General features: G+C 46.2%; 1 protein-coding gene across 1 annotated transcript in view; it reads left to right on the top strand.

Annotated features, from left to right (window-relative positions):
• Window positions 1-18,273: 18,273 nt before the first annotated feature.
• plekhg2 (pleckstrin homology domain containing, family G (with RhoGef domain) member 2) overlaps window positions 18,274-19,956 on the top strand; it is a 65,144-nt gene continuing 63,461 nt past the window's right edge. The window contains exon 1 of the mRNA XM_085244503.1: window positions 18,274-18,679. The gene's annotated coding sequence lies outside the window, so the exon portion shown is untranslated. The remainder of the gene's footprint in view (window positions 18,680-19,956) is intronic.

The following is a 19,956-nucleotide window of genomic DNA, read 5'->3' on the forward strand; positions in this document are numbered from 1 at the left end:
ACAAAGTTTTACAGCTTCTTTCAGAGGAAATGGACGTGGCCCCATTAACAGCTGAGGTAAACAGCGGACTGACAGACTATACTCACTACAGATTATTTGTCCTACATTGTCCACTGTAGCTAAAATGAATTAGGAGAGTTAAGAAAACAGAACTCACTTGATTACCATCTGTAATCTGCTGACATCTAGCGATGAGATTTTGCACACTGTACCTTTAAACAACTGCTCAGATCGACCTGCTGTACAATCAGAATCTTATGCTAAGTCTAAGAAGTAAACAGTTTGCTCTTCAGACTTTTTCTGATGGAAAGTTCGAAGCTGTTTGCTTCATCCAGCAACGTTTGGTCTGTGGTCAGATTTCAGTTTCCAAATCTTTGTTCCATGCAGTTAGCCATGTCTGGCTCATCAAGTTACAGACCCTGGGCACAAATGTTTCATGGACCAAAGCCAACTTGACTTTAATGGTTTGGCTTTTTCCCCTTCTTCAGTAATGAGACATAAGATGTAGGACGTACAGGGTACATGTACGGAATAGTTTAAATCACTGAAAAGTCACAGTCACGCTACAAAGACACGAAGCAGTCAGAGAGCTTTTCATGGTCACGACTGTGAGCTGCAGCTGGATCGGTGCTCGTGTCGCTCATCCTAAACATTTTCTCAACATAATAAATCTGATCTGCAGTGTTTTTATCCTGATGTTAGAAAATTGTCAGTTGCCAGTTTCTGCTATGCGTGTTGGGTGTTTGCTCAGACAAAATGAAAGGTGTACACATAGTCATGGTTCCCAGGTCCGTACTACACCATCGTTCAGTTTTAGTTGTTGTTATATGTGGTTATAAGGTATCAGATAAATGTTCGTGCCAGCTTTGGTTGCTGCTCTGCTGATGTTGGACAAACACAGACGTGTGGATTATTAGTAACATACGTGCTCATACTCAGAAATGTTAGAGGGTAAAATTCTGGTTCTGTTGCACAGTGTTGATGAGTTTGGAGGAGAATATTTCTGTTTCAGAGTAGATCCGTGGCCTTTGTTCCTCTTGATGTGAATGAGTGGTTTCCATGTACACTCCTATACTGGGACATTTTGGTTCCTGCCTAATTGTAATCACATGTTTAACCATCGCATGTCCGGCCAGCGTTTGCAGTTTTTCACTCTGCCGGAGCATAAATACATAAATACATAAATACACGGGGACCCAAGTGGCAGCTTGAAACCCTTACAGGTCATTTGTTCCCACTGAGGAAAACAAGCTGTCACTTTTTGCTATAAACAGTTTTTTTGTGGTTCTGTTCGTGGTCGATGAGAGGCTGCGACGTGCGGGCCGTAACCTTTTGTTTTCAGAGCTGAACAAAGACCTGGCTCATCCAGCACGGCGGCTCCAGCGTGTTCAGGAAGCTGTGCAGGTGTCGGACAGAAGCAGGCCAGCTGTCTTTGTGCTAAGGAAGCTGAGCCCCCCCACCTCGTGCCTGCAGGCCTGCACACACAGACGGGGGACTGAAATCCTTCCCAAGCCTCTGGAAAGAAACAGTTCATGTCCTAACTTCCTTTAAACCCAGCCGAACGGCCGCTTTCGCCCGTCTGTCTCATTCTCTGAATAGTTTCCCCTCTCGCTCTCTCTGTCCTTTTTAAGTCTGACTGGTCACCAAAACGCCACCAGACGAGCCATTTATAGAGAGAGAGAGGGCGAGAGAGCCCGAGGTCGTTTGGTGTCGTGGGAACGGCTTTAAAAAAATACAGGCCTCCTCTCACATCACATCACAAACACACAGAAACACAACTGGTTTCAATTTTTCACTGGAGGTCAGTCGCGTTTCAGTCCTCCCCCCCTCATCCTTTGTGCCCCCTCCTCCTCCTCTGTTTGTGAAACTGCATCTTTGTGTGCTTCATGCCTGGATATCAGTCGGTGCTCAGGATCCTGAAGCCGGGCCCAGCGTGATGATTTCAGACTTCAGCTATGTTATCTTGAGGAAACATTCGATCAGATTGTGCAGCATTTTTATCTCCTGAGATAATCACAGTATCAAGTTGGGAAATCACAGCTATAAATTCTTGCAGTGGCAGAGATGTGAACGAGGCACACTGCACCACATGGGCTGCATGGTCAGCACCGACGCGCAGATGTTCTGCTAGCGCTCAGCGGTCGTTCTCGGCCTCTCCGGGTTCATGGGCTCTGTTCATGTGCGGCAGAATTCACAGTTTCACAGATATTTGAAGGGTTCAGAGAAGAATCCCTCTCAGGCTGACTCAGTGCAGATGTGAAGCTGAGGATCAGCGAGTAAACCTAAGCACGCAGCAGCGTTAATGACTGCACTCGTGCTCTGTTTTCAGCGTCTTCTTCCTGCAGTATGCGCCGTTTGTCTCTGCGGGACCCTCGACATGAGAGCAGCTTAACCCCGTCCTCCATCTTTCCTGCATCACGTGTGAGAACAGCCACAGCGATCGCTTACAGCTGAAATCATTTGGACAGTTTGATTGCTTTCAGGAACTGGTTGATGACTCCAGACTTTGTATTTATGAAGGACGTCAGCGACTATCATGTTTATTGTATAAGTAATCAGTAAACTGTGGAAACGGAGATCTGGGTCATGTTTGATGGGGAGATTCCATCTCTAAGGAACTCCGTTTGCCAGATATGATCATGACATTGATCAATGGTAAACCCACCCTCTCCTGCCAGCACCTCCTCATTAAAGCGGACCTTTTCTGCTTTCGTTTCTTTCCTGTCGTATAAATCTCCTGCTCCTCTGGTGGATGTTCATATTAAACATGGCCACAGTTTCTAGTAATGAGCTCAGTGTATGCACAGTAATCCCTGTGAGCCTGCTCTGAACACTCAGTCTGTCACAGCTTTTTCTGCTCTGCCATCTGTTTGATGTCATTGAGAGATGAAATCCTCAGTACGGGCCTCAAAGGGGCAGAGCCGGGCCAGCCCGGCGCTGCCACGGACCCCAACCGACTGTACGGCCAGGTTAGAGTCACCAGCTTGGTCTGCAGCACCGGGAGAACATGATCTCTGAGTGTGTATTTGTTCCTTTGTATGGCTGCTCTGTCTTGCAGCTGTCTATGGTTATTGCACTCTCCTTGCTGTCATTTACTTACATATTTGTGCTGTTTTGGTTGCTTCTTTTCATAATGTTCTCTTGTGTCACTTTGCAGCCTCGTTCTTGCTTTTTGCAGCTTTTTTGGGACGTGTTTTGCTTATTTTGTGTTATCTTGATGTCTTTGTGGTAGTTTTGGACTCATAAATCCTCCCTTTCTCACTTTATCTGTCATTGCGGTGCTTTTGCAGGTGTTTGAAGATCTCCCTTTTTTGCTTTTTAGTCTCTCTTTGTGGTTCTTCTGAAGAGGACATGCAGGCAGTCACTTTGATCCCCTGAGCTGCTGTTTCTGGTCCATTTGTTCATCAAAGACACTCGTCTGCTAACGATCTCTGGAGGAGCTGGTAGATTCTGTTAGCTCTGCAGGGAAACTGTGTGGTTGCTGACTGTAGATTCACATTTACTGGGCAGGTGGGTTTGAAGAGATGTTTCATAGAACAAGTTCTCCGCTGTGACAGAAATAATTCACAGAGGAGCTTAAAATGGTCACAGAGATGGAGGAAGGAGGAGGCTGAGGCTGACGGGGAGGACAACGAGATAAGAGGGAGAATCAGCAGTTTTCTATAAAAAGCCTGAGAAATATTAAACCCATGAAATGGAAAATACTTCAGTGTGTGTGTTTGTCTTGAGGACCCAACCGTCTGACCTCGTCCACCAACCGTCTGAGTCACCACAGACAGATAGCTGCTGCTGTTAGTCATCGTGCTGAGACGAACATGTGGCCCCGCTCACACATTTAAAAAGCTAATCTGCTTGTTGGGATTGAAATGAGTCTCGTACCTCGAGGCAGCAGGATCTTTCCATGGTTCTCATAACTGCTGGAGTTCTTCCTGTCTTCTGTGCCAGCACTGCAGGAGCTGAGGACCATTGTGGTTCCTGCAGTGCTGACACTGTTACCTCCAACTATAGAGCAGATACTTTTCAGAGACTATAAAGGTGGACATAGTGAAACCAGAGCAGAAGTGCCCTAAACCTGCATTCTCTCTGACGGCCTGCAGGGGGTGGTAGGTGTGGCTGCAAACAGACTTTCTGTCCTATAGAAGACTGTGGGAAAACAGGCCTCAGCACTGACCTCTGCAAACACTTTCCTGATGACTTCATTTCTTTATTTTAGTTTATACTGAAACATGAAGTCCATCATGTAAATTTGGTCATTTGTGAGGAATGAGGTCTGGTTACAGGACATGGTAACGGTGAAAACGGTCGTCTCCAGGCTTTGGAACGGGACGCAAACCAGTGGGCGATGTCACATCGGGTACGTCCATCTTTCATGCTGTTGATGACACTTTCTCAGCATGTGAAGAGCTTTGATTCTTCTGAAGTGACCCATGAGTATCTCTATCACAGCCATAAGAGCAGATTGTCTAAATACCAAGGAAAGGTCTTTCAATGCTTCCTTTATTACCTCCTTTCACAAGAGGATGCATTTGAGCGTCCTCCATAAAACGGAAAGGAGACACCATCCATCCCTACAATAACACATACTGAGAAAAACCCAACAATCATATGACCCGCTGTGAGCAGCACTTTGGTGACAGCAGGAAGGAAAAACTCCCTTTTAACAGGAAGTAACCTCCGACAGAACCAGGCTCAGGGAGGGGCGGGGCCATCTGCTGCGACCGGCTGGGGTGAGAAAAGGCGGGCGGAGAAGACAGGCGGTATCTGAATTATTTGTTTGAGGTTTTCGATCTGCCCGTCGTGCACACAGCTGAAGAACCTTTGTAACTCAAATATCGACACAAATGTAAGTGAATGTAGTACAGTGCTGTGTTATTGAAAGTGTTACACCCAGCACGCGGTTTATGGAGGGGGTGACAGCTTTGTGAAGGTCAAAGTTCAAGCAGGGCTTCGTGTCACCACTGTAACTGTTAAACTTTATTGTTTTGAACCTCAGTGGTGAAGCGATTTGTTCAGCTGGACGTCCGTGTTCATACTGCCTGCCTAAAACAACAGGAGCAGCTCTTTGTAGTCCATCTGTGAGATTTTCACCAGACGTTATGCGATGTCATTGGTTTATACGATATATAAATCAAGCATCATCAGCTCTGTGATTGGAGGAGTGGAGATGTCTCACGGTGTGCTGCATGGTGAGTTTCTACAGGCTCATATTACATATTGTTCCTGCGTATGTGGGTGGTGCAGTATTGCTGAAAGGCTGAAGGACTCGGGCTCAGCAAGCCGGCTCTTAGGGGAAGTTCACGATTTGGCCTTTTCAGCCAAACTGAACGAGATGTGTTTGGGTTTTTTAAACCACATCTCCGTGCCGTTTACATCTCATTTCAACATGTTTTAAGTGGGCTTTGTGGGGTGGGGTGTTTCCAGGGGTCTTCCCCGGTGGGTAGTTTCCAGAACTGTTTAGTCTTGGTGAAATCTAATGCGTCTGTTTCACAATAAAAGCCACCGGCGCAGTCGGGTTACATCATCCTCGGCGTGTGATGATGACACAGCCGATTGTGCTGAGCGAGCTTTGTGATCTTCGTCTATTATAAAGTCAGCGTCACACGTTAGCAGCTGCTCTGTAATCTGCACACGTGTGATTAGAAACCAGTCTGATCCTTCCAGCCAATCGCCTCGCAGCTCACCTGTCATTACCGTCTCTGCATGTTTTCATGTTTTCATATTGACTGAGTGAGAAAGAGGTTTTAATGACATCGTCCTCCTGTCATTGTGTGTGTGTGTGTGTGTGTGTGTGTGTGTGCGTGTGTGTGTGTGTGTGTGTGTGTGTGTGTGTGTGTCAAATATTTACATTAATAATTTTCTAAGTCTGTCCATTGTGCCACAGAGCCTCATAGTGAGCCTCATGGAGCTCTCAGGGAACCAGCCTGTTCACACTTCGGCAGCACAGCTCCAGGTTGTGGGATTAGGGGGAGGGGCCTGTCAGCCCCAGCTCGTCTCTAATGTGTTAGTTATCCAAACAGCCTTTAATGCACAAACAGGACTTTCTGTTCACCTGCATCTTACAGCAGTACCAGGGGCATCAGCTGATGCTGCAAGTGAGGCGGTGCTTGATACACCAGGCTGCAGGCTCAGATTATCCTACAAAAAGTTTGAGTTACTGAAGACAACACATTTCACAACACAAAAGAAGTAGGAATCTGTGTGTGTGTGTGTGTGTGTGTGTGTGTGTGTGTGTGTGTGTGTGTGTGTGTCAATGCGCCCCCCAGCCTGAAACAGCAGACATGAATAAACACAGGATGATCATAAACAGTCGTGTTTCCACTCATTTCCTGGAGACTCATAACTCTGAGCCTTACCTTCACTTTAAATATGAGACCATAAACTGTAATGATTTATGGTACACACACACACACACACACACACACACACACACATGCTGTGATCACCTCAGATGAGTGACAGCTGGATTCAGTGATGTAACTGCACGTGTGGCGCATTAATAAACTGCTGCTGTTCATGCACAGACTCGTTCTTCAGCTCGCTAACAGCTCACGATCTGCCTGCAGCGTTTGGCTCTTCTTCAGTCACTTTAAAATTTGAGACAAACATTTATTTATTTATCTATTTTGTATATTCTTTAACATCTTGTAAATACTTTGATGCTGGAGGAGACGTTAGAGTTCAAACCGTGCAGTCTACACATGATTTATTAGCTCAGTGTCAAACTGGATCATCTTTGCACCGTGGAGCTCAGAAACGTTGTGGCTGTTGCATTAAAGCGATCCTTCTCTGTTGGATTCCAGCCTCAGTACTGTCTCGAGGTAAGCGTTGGTAAATTCACTGATCACTGGCCGACGCAGCCCACAGAGCATGAGTCAGACCATCGAGGGGGAGACCCCCCCCCCACCGGGGAGAGGTGGCACTTATATCTCACATAATCAATCGAATGATGCATCAAACGTTCCAACATTCATTTACAGCAAACACTGGAAATGAAATAAGAAGAAAAAACGTTTGCAGTTTTGGTTCTTATTAAGCTGTTATCAGCTAAAAGGATGAAGAGCAGCTCAGCAGAGTCCAGTCATCACGCTGTGTGTGTGTGTGTGTGTGTGTGTGTGTGTGTGTGTGTGTGTGTTATAATCAGGGTTTTAATAGTTTTGCAATTTTCATTAGTTTTTATTTTTATTTAGTTTTGACTTCAGATTTTCAATGTTATATCAGTTTTAATTAGTTTTTACCAATTGTTTGCTAGTTTAGTTTTTAGTTTTTTGAAAATCCTTAGTTTCAGTTTAGTTTTGATTAGTTTCAGTTTAGTTTTGATTAGTTTCAGTTTAGTTTTGATTAGTTTCAGTTATAGTTTTAGTTGTTTGCAATAATTAAGTGCAACAAAATCCCAGTTGCATCATATCAGTCATGCTCTTCTGCTCATCCTTGGGTATGTTGCTATTGCAGCTACCATACCCTGCACCCTGCACAGGTCGCCTGTCTGTCGCAGGGCTAACACGCAGAGACAGACAACTCACATTCCCACCTATGGGTTCTTTAAATAAATAAATAAATAAATAAATAAATAAATAAATAAATAAATGCAGATGAACAACCAACTGATACCAGGCAACTATAAAATGTATATCTTGGCCCCAATGAGACTATTAGCTCTTGCAGCACCGGGTGTTCGTAATTTTGGTTCAAGTGAATTGATAAACTTTTTGAAGGCACTTGACTCACACAGTTATGTAGATGTCCCCGTCCTGTTGTCTCAGGTTGCATCACGCTGCCTTGCCTGGGGTTAGCTTCTGTTTCTGGGGATGAGGGTTGAGTGTGCTCCCTTCTCAAGCTAAGCTAGGTTAGCCTTCTTGTGTGAGCTTTTCAAGCGCACTTTAAGGTTTGTGGGATTTTTTCCCTTTAGAAATGTCCCTCATAATTTGTCTCTTTCCACTACAAGACACTTGCTTTATCCAAAACACAGTCATATTCAAAGTAATCCCAAATTGGACTCTGGCGCTTTCTCCCGACTTTTCTTGACATGATTCTGCGCGTGGGCGGAGCAACAACACAGACGACTCGACTAACGTGCTGCCACCTGCTGGCATAATGAGACAGCAAGAAAAATCTGGAAACTAAACTTCATTTTCACCCTCGACTATTGTATGACACGCACACATCAATGAAACTAAACACATTTTGCTATAAATTCAGTTAATTTTAGTTAGTTTTCCTTTTTTTTTTTTTTAATTTCCGTTAATGAAAATGTCTTTTCACTTCTAGTTTTCGTTATTTCGTTAGTTTTCGTTAATGATAATAACCTTGGTGTGTGTTCCCCCACTGCTGAAACTGCAGACATGACTAAACACGACTACACAGTCGTGTTTCCACTCAGAGCTGTGACCCTCACCTTAAAAACACTGGAAACTAAATGATTTGCATTTGGCGACTTTTTTTCCTCAAATACGAGAGTGTGTAACCAGATTTATGTTCCCACAACATGACTGTTCACACACACACACACACACACACACACACACACACACACACACAGTTGGCGTGCCTGTGTTATAGGAGCATTGCTCGGAATCAGAGGTTGTGATTATCTCAGATCAGCGGTCAGCGATCGCATTAATAACCAGCGCAGGAGTTTCTGCATACACTGCTGCTGCTCGTGCACAGGCTCGTTCTTCAGCTCACAAACTCTTTTACAGCAGTTTTCAGTCCCGACTTTGAAGCTCCTCACGGTGTGTCTGCAGCGTTTGGAGCTCAGCAGCACTTCTCAAAGTTTCAGTCTGCAGCTCTCAGATTTTTGATTTGAGGCAATAAACACTAAATATTTTAGTCTATCTTTTTTTCTTCTGCTGCAGCCGCCATCTTTGTTGGGTAGATATTACGTATTAGATCACACGTTCAAACTCTCTGTACGCCCATTTTCTGCTGCTTATCTGGGCCGGGTTGCACGGGACGCCGCCTGACCAGAGAAGACTTGGCCTCCCTCTCCCCGTCACCATCTGCAGCTCACCTGGGGGAACACCGAGGCATTCCCAGGCCTGCTGAGAGGTGTAATGACTCCCGCCTGTACTGGTTCTGCCCCGGGCCTCCTCCTGGTAGGACATGCCCAGGATACCTCATCGTGGTCAGAGACCCAGACCACCTCAGCTGCCTCCAAGCATCCTTGAATTTCAATCTGCTGGAGCTCATACCTGAAAAGGATTGAATTTCCACTTAAATACACATGTGATGTTTAAATATTTTGAAGATTTCCTTTTTAGAGAATTCCCGTAGACTAATGAAGCACGGCACATGTTTTTATCTGAAGAGCACTGCAGCGTGCGCAGGCAGAGACGTTTTCTCGAACCACATATAAAAACAAACCACTTTTCTCACCACAGCTGACCCTTCAAGGCTGTTGAACACACATTGCGGGCTGAGGTCACTTCCTTTCGTCCTCCTGGTCATTGACACGTTAAAGAGGGTCAGAAGTGAAGGGTGGACGCCTGCTGTGCTGGGACAAGGAGGAGGAGAGAGATGGAGGAGAATGGCTGGAGCCAAATCTGTGAACGAGGGACAGAAAAGAAAATGATGACGTCAGGCTGTGGGTTGTGGGTTCGAGTCCCCCCAGAGTCACCTTCTCGGTGCGCCTCCTGTTTGCCGTATTAACATGTCTCACAGCAGGAAAGCTTTGAAGGGTTTGAGCCAGCAGATGCTCCTGAAGGCTCGTTTAAACAAGAGAAAAGGAAGAAAATACTAAAAGCTCAGCAGAAAGGATGAAATTAAAAACATCTGTTGTGTTTTTTATTTGTTCCTCTCTTTGTCTGATTTTCTTCACTTTGGTTTTCTGGCTTTTCTCTCCTGTAACTTCTTCTTTTTCATTTTCCTCTCATGTTAATTTTTTGTTTTTTCCATCTTCTCCACATCGTCTTTAACTTTTGTCTTTTGAGAGAAAAGAAAGGAGAAGGTTTCCCCCACGTATCTTCTGCTGTTTTCTCTGTCGACACAAAGACTCTCTGAAAAGCTTCGTTCCTTTTGGCGACCATCCTCTCCCGTCCTGCCTCCCTCTCTCTTGGCTGAGGCGCTGCTTGTGTGCTTGTGGTGTCGAGGCTCGCGCACCCTTGAAGAGGTCCAGAGACCGCAACGCAACCAACATTTAGGTCACAAGCACACACACATATATGTTTGTATTTCTGTCTTTGTGAGGACCCACACTGACACACGTGTGTTCCCAGGTATCCAAGCTGATTACAAACCCTAACCTGAAGCCACCCTTCGCTCTCCAGCAGCCCTCTGGAAGTCTGGAAGTCACCGCGGTCCTCACAAGGACGCAGACTCTACATACCACAGCTGTAAGTGCTTATTGGCAAAGATGCCGAAAGATTAGGCCAAACCCACACTCACACACATACGCGTTCAGTGTGAGTCTGTAATAAGCAGCAGGGTTAGAAAGCCTCTCCACTCCTCTGCTAATTAAAGGCCATAAACCGATCTGAGCAGAATTCAGATATAATGAAGAAAATCTGCTGTTTCACCAACAAATATGAGGAAAACGCTCCAAAAACATCAACTGGAGCTCATCAGTCACTGCTGGGAGAAAACACGATGTTGTTAGCGATCCAACATCTGCGGTGAGCAACAGGTGAGCCGTAATGGGAGGCAGACACGGAGGATTACTGCGCCAGACGCACGCCCAGGAGCTCCAGGTGATTTTCTCAATGTAAAACTCAAGTTATGAACTTCATCTGTGCAAAAATGCTGCTATTGATGTCAGGAGTAACGCCCTATCAACCTGAGTATACTGTAGAGCAGTGACAACAGACCTGCTCGCCTCAACGTTAAGATACAGAGAGCTGAAGTCTCCCTCCTGCAGGCAGCCAGGTGCTGCTGATGCGCCTGATTAATTAATCATCAGCAAAACTTTATAAAAGCAAAGCTTTTGTGAGTTTGTGGTCAGACCGTGCAAAAAACCTAAGAGCTCCATCCAGACTGTCCAGGGCTCAGGTAGCAGGTCAAAGTTCATGGCAGCACAGCTGAGGTTTGCAAAGCTTCTACGTCCCTTTTTACAGACCAGGCTGGAGATGTTTGCCCATGAAACACAAATCCAAGCATATCTGCACAGACACCTCACACCAAGCGTCTGCGCAGGGTGAGGATTTAAGCCCCTCACAGTCACTGAGTGGACTCCTCTGTGCACCAGTATGAGGACGTCTGTCCCATAGCTGAAGCTTGGACCAAACTGTGTCATCAGCAGGACAAAGATCAAGTACAGCAGCAGATCTAAGAGCTCAAAGAGCTGTGCATGGATAAATGCTGCACACATCAATGCACTGAAGCAACGCTGTGAAGAGGAGTGGACCAAAACTCCTCCACAGTGAAACAGTCTCCTCATATTATTGCTGCTGAATCATGAGGCTCTCACAGAGTCTGTGCAGTTCCTGTTTGCACATGACTAAATCCCGTCATCTCTGGGGACTGGGGTTGGGTTTTTTTCCAGTTTTCTTTCCTCTTTCCTGCTCGAGCGGCGTTGACAGTTACAGAAGAAACGATGACGCTCGAATCATCAGAAGAGTTCGGAGGCGACGGAGACGATGCACGGCAGCGTAAATCTGCCTTTCTTATAAAAACACCTGCAGCCTTTAACACTCTCCCTGCTTTCAAACCTCCGTCTTCAGCACACACACTCTCAAACACACACATGCAGGTCGGTCGTGCCGCCACGCCGCCATCGGTTTTGCAGTCTGTAATGAGACAGCGCGCGGAGCCAAGATGGCTGCTGCCGTGTCATTAGCAGTGGAAATGTGGTCGGTTATTAGAGATGGAATATCGGTGTGCGCTCCGGTGACTTCATACGAGGCTGTTAGCTGATCCGGCATGCAGGAAACAGCCAAGACGTGAAACCAGGACACGACGGTTCTCTGTGACCTCACCAGGATCTGAAAAAGCTCAGAGACTCTGACAGGAGTGCAGGCGTCGCTCACGCTGAGCCTCCAGATGATCCAGTGAGGCTGCAGGTAAAGCCCGACAGCTTCTGTGGTGAGGCGGACATCACCGCCTAACCACAGCGAGCTCTCTGCTTCAAATCCAGCTGCAGAGGTTTTCTGAACGCCATCCTCTCCGGTCTCTGTCCACAGCTTGGTGGAGCTGGGAGGAAAAAAGTAGTCTGCTCAGATTTCACTGCCGCATAACTGTGGAAACGCCGCCGAGCTCGCACAGAGACTTGATCAGCCAGCAGAGCACGGTTTGCGGTCTGGGAGACATTAGGCTAACATCAGACAGCTGCTGTGCTTGTTAGCAGCGCTCAGTACCTGCTGACACCGGTGTGATGGCGTGGAACATCCTCCAGGACGTGGATGAACTCCCCGTCTGTCAGTGCAGCTCTTAGAAAAAGACACAGATGATGAGGAAGAGCGGGATGCACAGGATGTAGCTTCCAGGTGTGGAAGAGCCATAATTCTGCATTCTCTTTAAAGACCACCTACGAGAAAAACGTCCTCATAAATTATGAGCTTTTATTAATTGATTATATTCTGATTGACTGATGATAAGTTGTGGGCACTGACAGCTGGAAACAGCTGATTTGTTGATGTGTATCTTTGAAGTCTGCTGCCTCGGGTGCACGCGTAGCTTTCTGCAGACAAGTCCCTGCAGTCGCTCCTATAAATAATTACAGGTGTGGTGATGAAAGTTTTGTCCAGCAAATGGGAAATTAAGTGTGTGTCTGTGTGTTTGTGTGTGTAAGGAGTAAATCCAGGAAAACGTGTGACTTTGCAACCAACAAGGAAGTACTAAAACTGAACTTCCTCTAATGGGCAGTTGAGGCTCCAGCGGTGAGTCAGACCCCACAGACTGGCATGTTACAGAGTCCAACTTTACAGCAGAAATAAACATGTTTACAGCCTGATACAAAAATAATTCCCACTTCATAAAATCGACATTAGCTGTAGCTGCTAGCTGTCTGCTAGGCTTCACCTCAGCGACGTCCGGCCTGTGTTTGTGCTGTTGGAGCCTTTTTAATGACATCATCTGATCAATAATTTGACGACTGTGAGGTTAATTTAGTAACAATTTAACCGTGACGTGTGAGCTCCAGTCTCTGTGAAATTCTCTGATTGTATTTGGGTGTTGCTGATTAGCATGCGCCTAGCTATGCGTTAGCTTGTATTAGCTGCTAGCACGTTTCTAAATTCTATCACTTCTGGCTCCAGAAACAACAGTGCAACTAAAACCAGGAGTGACCAGGGACACAGATGACTGTTAATAAACGACAGATTTTTCTGGATTTGGACTTTGTTGAAAATTTACAGCAAGAATAAAGAAAATACGTTTTAAGACTTTGAATCACAAATATGATTATTTCTGCAACGTGTTAACATGTCTGAGTCTGTGGGGACAGAGTCACTGCTGGCTGTTGTAGGTTTTGGGCTCACATTCTTCATGCTAATATTTCATAGGCAGAAGTTTGTGCAGCAGTGGAGACAGTGCTAAATGCTACAGGGTCGCTTTTATTCGGCCTGTGTCGAGAGCACAGATTTTAAAACTGGAGACATCGATCGATTCACCGTGCTCAGCTGTAACTTTCTTCAGACTGAGCACCAAACCGGCAACATCCAGGTGTAAAATAAGACATCCAGGTGTGTGCAGTCAGCCCGCCTTACTGTGTGAAACTGAATCATAAAACACGTTTTCACTTCCTGTTTGTGTTCGAACCGTCAGGGCTGCTGAAAGGACCCCGAGTGTCAGAGTTTAGAGCCGTCGTCCTTTTCCTTTTGTTTGCCGATGACCTCCTGACCTCTGCTGCTTGCGTGCACACACACACACACACACAGTCTGGAGGGTAATTGTTGGGAGGAAAGTGAGTTGTGGAATGTCTGAGTTTGGAATAACAGTGACAGGACGGTGCCAGCCGACCAGCTCTGTTTACCCCCACTGTGTGTGTGTGTCTATATATTTTTAGTGTTCACACTTTCTTACATCTGCTTCTGTTTTTCAGACAGCATTCCAGTGTGTGTGTGTGTGTGTATCCTCGGGTTGTGTTTGTCCAGTATAAATCTCTGCCTGGTCCTTCAGAGGGAACAGATGTGGTAACAAACGTCTGTTTCTTCTACATCACCAATAATTTAACAACAATGAGTACATTTTTAGGGAAATTCACAAACTTTCCAGCAGCCGTGGATTTAAATTAAATATAAACCCACCACATATTTACTGCATCTGTCATCATAACCCAGTCACACGATATTCAGGAACACTTCATGAAGACTGTCATTTCTAAGCTAATATTAGCTTCTGTTGCACATTTCAAAGTATTTCAGATCAACACCCTCCTCTTCACTCTGCTGACCCATGACTGCACTCCATCATACAGCTCCAACCTCTTCATCAAGTTTGCGGACGACACAACGGTGGTGGGTCTCATTAGCAACAGGGATGAGACCGACTACAGAAGTGAGGTGAGACGCCTGGCCACGTGGTGTGCTGACAACAATCTCTCTCTGAATGTGGAGAAGACGAAGGAGATTGTTGTGGACTTCAGGAGAATGCACACCCAACATGCTCCTCTGACCATTGACGGAGCGTCTGTGGAGAGAGTGAGCAGCACCAAGTTCTTGGGTGTGCACATCACAGAGGATCTCTCCTGGACGTACAACACCACAGCACTGGCCAAGAAATCACAGCAGCGTCTCTTCTTTCTCCGCAAACTAAGAAGAGCAGGAGCACCAGCCCCCATCATGTACACTTTCTACAGAGGCACCATCGAGAGCATCCTGTCGTGCTGCATCACTGTGTGGTTTGGAGCCTGCAATGCGTCCTGTCATAGAACCCTCCAACGCATAGTGAGAGCTGCAGAGAGGATCATTGGTGTCTCTCTCCCCTCCCTCCAGGACATTTACAGCACCCGTCTCACTAAAAAAGCCCTTTGCATAGCGGCTGATCCCACGCACCCAATGCAAAGCTTCTTCAAGCTGCTGCCGTCGGGGAGGAGACTGCGGAGTCTCCAGGCCAGGACCAGCAGGCTGAAGGACAGCTTCATCCATCAGGCTGTCAGGAAGCTTAACTCCCTCCCGATTCTGCCCCCTCTCCCCTCTCTCCTCCACGGTCTCACTGAACTCTGTCACACACACACACACACACACACACACACACACACACACACACACACACACACACACACACACACACACACTCTCTGACTCACTCACTGGCCTGCACCAGTTACCAGTCACTTTGTGGATCATTGGACTGCCATTACCTCATAAGACTTTGTTGTTACACTTTCTCTTACCGTACACTACTAAATCTCCATTTGCACTATTTGCCTATTTGCACTACTCTGCCTGGTTTACACTCAATGTCACTTACCCATTATATTGTATATTATATAGCTTTCTTGTTATATGTAAAATTGTATTTATTTAAATTTTTACTTTTTAATTATTTTACTTGCATTTTTAATCACTTTTATATTTAAATATATTTAAATGTTCATTTGCTATTTATCTAGGGATTGAGAGTAACGCAATTTCTATTCTCTGTATGTCCTGTACATGTGGCAGAATCGACAAATAAAGTTGACTTTGACTTTGAAAAAAACAAAAACAAAAAAAAACAAAAAAAAAAAAACACCTGCAGTCTTTCTTCTGTCCAGCAGGGGGCGACTCCTCTGGTTGTTTGGAAGTCAATGAAGTAATTAGCCCACGGGTGGGCAATCTCAGTCCACGAGGGCCAGTGTCCCTGCAGGTTTTAGTGTCCTCGAACCATCACAGCTGATTTAAATGGCTAAATTAGCTCGTCAACATGTCCTGAAGTCCTCCAGAGGCCTGGTAATGAACTAATCATGTGATTCAGGTGTGTTGACCCAGGGTGAGATCTAAAACCTGCAGGACACCGGCCCTCGTGGACTGAGATTGCCCACCCCTGAATTAGCCCATGGTTTACCTGACCTATGACCTCTGTAAACACTTTACTGATGAGTTTGTGGTCTCCATCGGCAGTGCCAAACCAGTCACTGTATATGACACGATGTTTATAGATTATGTTTTAGTTCTGCATGCTTTAGAGCAGGCGTATTAAAGATGAGGCCCAGGGGCCAGAATCGGTCCCACCGTGACACCAGTCCGGTCTGCTGGATGACTTTTAAAACACGAGCTATAGACACGAGATATAATCTCTCCAGCGTGTCCCGAGTCTGCCCTGGGCCTCCTCCCAGTGAGGCATGCCCGGAACACCTCACTCCTTGTCAGATGCCTGAACCAGCTCAACGGGCTCCTTTCGATGTGGAGGAGCAGCGGCTCTACTCTGAGCCCCGGATGGTCAAACTCCTCATCGCTTATTTCTAAGGGAGAGGCCAGCCCCCCTTCAAAAGAAGCTCTTGGTCACTACCCAGAGCTCGTGACCATTGGTGGGGTAGGGATGGAGCAAGACCTTTAAATCGAGATCTTCACCACGACAGACCGGTACAGCGTCTGCATCGGCAGCACCATCCGACTGTCGACCCCCCCACTCCTGAACAATAATGCAAACCTTAGGTTTCAAACATGTGAGTTATAGTAAAAATTAAAAAGTTTGTGTGAACTTGTTTATTTGTGCTGAAAAGTATTAACATGTGAGTCTGCAGAGACGGACTCACCGCTGCCCCTGCTGGACGTCAGAGGAACTGCAGCCTTTGGTGCTTGTAGTGGCTGCAGGGCAGAATGATGCTGATGGTTTGACTCAGCCCTTTAAAACTCAAGCGCTGCTCTGCGTGCGGCTTTCAACAGAAAAACATGCACAAGCACAAAAATATTTACATATTGATTTTCGTTGATTTTAATGACTTGCATTCAGTGATTAGTATAAAATCTCTCACTAAACTAAGTCCTCAGGAATGAATCCCAGAGTCACCCGAGGATGTTTATTCCCGCAGCTGTAATCGTTATGAATCGCCGCTCAGACGTCTGAAAAATGACACAAAGTGCTTCCATATGAGGCCTGCATGTGTCACATGAGTGTGTGTGTAACGCACATCTGAGAGCTGATTCACTCTCTGTGCAGTTTTACAGGGAAAACACCTGGAGGCTCATTTCCACCACCTCCAGCGTCCAATGAGCTGCTCCTCAGTCACATCCTGCCCCTGACAAGCTGCCCTGCAGGGGGGAACAGGGCCGGCCTCGCTGCTCTCATCGCCCTGCCTGAAGATGAGGCGATTTACACCTATGGTTACCACGGTGACCGCCTGTAGACTGTCTGACTGACAGACACAAACACAATTACAAAACAGTTCATGTTTTCCACGCGTGAGCTGGGCTCAGGTGAAGCTTGTGTCATCAACATCTGCACATCTGGATCGTTCACGATGTTGTGGCAAAAGGGATTTCCAGTGTTTCCATGTGTGTTGTTCATGTCTTTGTTGGTGTAGACTGCAGTCAGCAGGAGTTATGAACTATGGAAAATCCAGAAATGACCTGAGCTGCTCTTTTACCCACTCGTCTGTGGTAAACTTGTGATTTTTCTCATGATTATGTGAAAGTCTTTTGTTTCCGAGCACACGCACACACAGGTCGTGTGTAAATGTTCAGCTGAATGTGTTGTTGCATTTGTCACGTCTGTGTGTGGACGCTGCGTGACTCTCAGTGTTTCCTCACCAAAGAAGGAACTGAGTCTTTCTGTGCTTTCGTGTCGTGTTCGGAGCATTTTATGGATCTTTTTGTGTCTCTGCTGTCCTTTTATGCCTCTGTGGTACTTTTACGTCTCACTTTAAATACTTGTTTTGTGTGTGTGTGTAGTAATGTGTGTCTCATGTGGATAGTTTTGTGTCGTTCTGTAGTCATTTTCAGTCACTCTGCATGTTTCACGCTCCTTTGGGACCATTTCTTGTCTCCTTTGCTCATTTTTATGGTTTTGCACCTTCTTTTGTTTCATTTGGGAGCTTTTTCTGCTGTTTATTGTCATTTTTTGTCCCTTCGTGGTCGTTCTGTAGGACATCTGTCATAAATCGTGCTATCAGTCATACTTTTGCACACCTTTTTGCAGAATAACCTCTGAACTCTGCTGTGAAGCAGCTCAGGGGTAACTGGAAGCTCGCTTTCTTTCCAAATGTCACCATCAAAGAATTTCTGGTCCAAACGGGTAAATCTCTGGGATTAGAGGCACATTCCAGACTGAAGCTGCTTCTTAGAAAGAGTTTTGTTCTGCTGTAAACAGCTGGACGCTCTCTCTCTCTCGCTCTCTCTCTCCCATGGTTTTCGGACCTCCCTCTCTCCCTCCCTGCCTCCCCCTCTCTCTCCTCCTCCTCGGTCCAGCAGCAGTTGGGGTCGAGCTGACTGCGCGCCGCCCGGAGCTCATCTCCAAACTAGCGGATCGCACCTCTCACCTCCCGTGGCCTGCGCTGTGACCTGTGAAGTGGACGCGGGGATCGGTCCCGGCCGGACATATGCTGGATTGTGTCTTTGATTTTTTTTCGCTTTTTGGTGTGTAAAACTTGGCCAAGTAGGTCAGTGAGGCTCCGGAGCGCCGCCAGCATTGCCGTTAAACCGTGTTGGGAAACTCGCTTTGACTGTGCTTGAAGGAGGAGGTGGAGGAAGCTGCTGGAGGCTGGCAGATCCAATGCGTCCGGAGCGGCCGTGTAAGCAGCAGGAACACCGGAGAAAGACCGACCGAGGGAGGGAGGGACGAGCGGAGCTCAGCGGGGTCTCACCGGCTGCTGGACCTTCATGCCTCCGAGGTACCCTCACGCTGTTTCTTTGCTTTGCAGCAAGCAGAGGTTATTTTACAAAATAAAAGACGCCTGTTCGTAATTTAACACAATAAAAGCGCCAGTCATTCCAGCGCGTGCCCAGGTCCAGTGCCAGACTCTCGTAAAGTCTGTGCGCGTGCCCGAATCACGGTGAAGTACAGCTGTGTTACACGCACCATATTAAACTATGACCCTGTTTATTATGATGATAAAAATACCAGTAATTACTTTAATTAATATCCGTATCATTTCATACTCATTTGTTTAAATGTAATTAGCAATCGATAATCATTAAACAGCTGATTGATGATTAATTACGCTAATCAACTTTACAACATTTCATCTGGACCAAAAAACCAAAGAAAATCTAGATCTGATGACGTGAATATGAAATGATCCCACTGCTGCTCCCGGAGGATGAACCTTTAGATGAGGCGACCTCTGACCTCTGCTTTAAAGAGACAAACAAACAAACAGCTGCACCGGCCAGCGCTTCAGTGTTAATGCTTGTAATTTGCGCGGCGGCCTGTAGAGGGCAGCAGGAGGACTCTTGGCTCTCAGTGCGCAGTTTAACCCTTTAAACTTTCTGCTGCCGCTGCATCTGTTCACAGGCCGCCTGTCTGAGCTTGTGTTACTCTGCATGTCGAAGGAACAAGTGTTTCAATCTGATCTGCCGTCTCGTCTCTCAAACGCTCATATGAAAAACAAACTTCATGGTTTGTCTCTGATACGTGAAGCTCGCTGAGGTCTGAGCTGCAGGTTGTCATCAGTCCTGTTCAGGCTGATAAGCATTTTACCTGTTACTGAGTCAACACACAGCGAGCTGTAGTTTATTATGATGTAAAGCTTCACATCTGAATCACTCCACTGCAGAAAATAGACCCACAGATTTGAAACACCTCCATGTTTGGCATATTAGTGAGTTCACTATAGTGTTGTTTAGTTACTGGCAAGCTCCTTGCTCTTATTTTGAAAGTACAGGAAAGAGGGCCACACTGTAGAGTCAGCTGATTATAATGCTCCATTACTGTCAGCAGAAGTGGTTAGTGGTCATGTGACCCCTGAAATCAGACTCAAGCTCGCTGTTTTTTGTCTGAAGAGTGCGAGACGCACACTTTTATATAAATGAATTTAATGTCAGGTTCTCTGACTCTTCATCACATCGCACACAATCAGTGAAATCTGCTCTCACCATCAGTGTGTGTGTGTGTAAGCTGAATCCGTGGGGATTACATCTCTGAATATCAGCCAACAAGGCCCTTCGA

Source organism: Mchenga conophoros, linkage group LG14 (assembly GCF_057382185.1).
Source record: "Mchenga conophoros isolate Kocher_MC1m ecotype Shallow Benthic linkage group LG14, M_conophoros_male_GT1.1, whole genome shotgun sequence".
Lineage (NCBI taxonomy): Eukaryota > Metazoa > Chordata > Actinopteri > Cichliformes > Cichlidae > Mchenga > Mchenga conophoros.